This window comes from Formica exsecta, unplaced genomic scaffold, assembly GCF_003651465.1.
Source record: "Formica exsecta isolate Colony F162 unplaced genomic scaffold, ASM365146v1 scaffold3309, whole genome shotgun sequence".
Taxonomy (NCBI): Eukaryota; Metazoa; Arthropoda; class Insecta; order Hymenoptera; family Formicidae; genus Formica; species Formica exsecta.
The window spans coordinates 1-787 of NW_021850561.1; the positions used below are offsets into that span (position 1 = coordinate 1).

General features: G+C 40.5%; 1 long non-coding RNA gene across 1 annotated transcript; it reads left to right on the plus strand.

The window, feature by feature from the left end:
* The first annotated feature begins 63 nt into the window (after positions 1-63).
* On the plus strand, positions 64-655 carry LOC115238293. The gene is made up of 2 exons (XR_003884482.1): positions 64-99; positions 397-655. It is a non-coding gene; the product is annotated as an uncharacterized LOC115238293 (long non-coding RNA).
* Positions 656-787: the final 132 nt, after the last annotated feature.

Consider the following 787-nt stretch of genomic DNA (forward strand, 5'->3'; position numbering starts at 1 on the left):
GCTGCGTACACGTCTAACTTCTAGAGCTGCGATTCTTCGCTCGAGTCAACAAAATTCGAAGTGTCTTCCTGCCGAGGAAGCTATTGTTGCTACATGTAGGTTAGTTTCTCGGTCCAAAATTTTATCAGCTAGTTCAGCAAGCTTAACTAAAGGACAATCGTCCACAACCGCTAAAGTAGCTTGAACCTGAGAAGGTAATCTTTGCAACCAAATTGAATGGTAATACATTTTCCGAAATCGCTCCTCCCGCTAACTGTTTAATTTCGCGTAGCAAATCCGACGGTTTCTTGTCATTCAGCTCAACACCAGCTAACAATTGACGAAGACGTTTTTCCTCCGAATCAGTAAACCGATTAATCAAAACGTTTTTAACATGAAGATATTTATCTTTTTCAGGAGGATTTTCAATCAAATCAGCAATAGCCAACAAAGCTTGCTCATCAAGATGCAGTATAACCGAGCTATACTTAACATCATCTGAGCGGATCCGAAAAACCAAGAATTCGCTTTCTAATTGAGCAAACCACAATTTAGGCTGCTTATGCCAAAAATTCGGCAATTTAACAAGGCGAAATTCGTTAGAATGGATCTCGTTTGGCTGACCTTGTTGATGAGGCTCATTACTGGCAAGAGTTTGTGTCGGATTCGTCAAACGTTGATGATGTTCTTTGTGTAAGAGTTTGTGTCGGATTCGTCAAACGTTGATGATGGACTTCCGGTGCGCGAGCTATTCTGTGATATGCGTAATATTCGTCAATCCGTGAATTTTCAAAGATTATATCCTTTG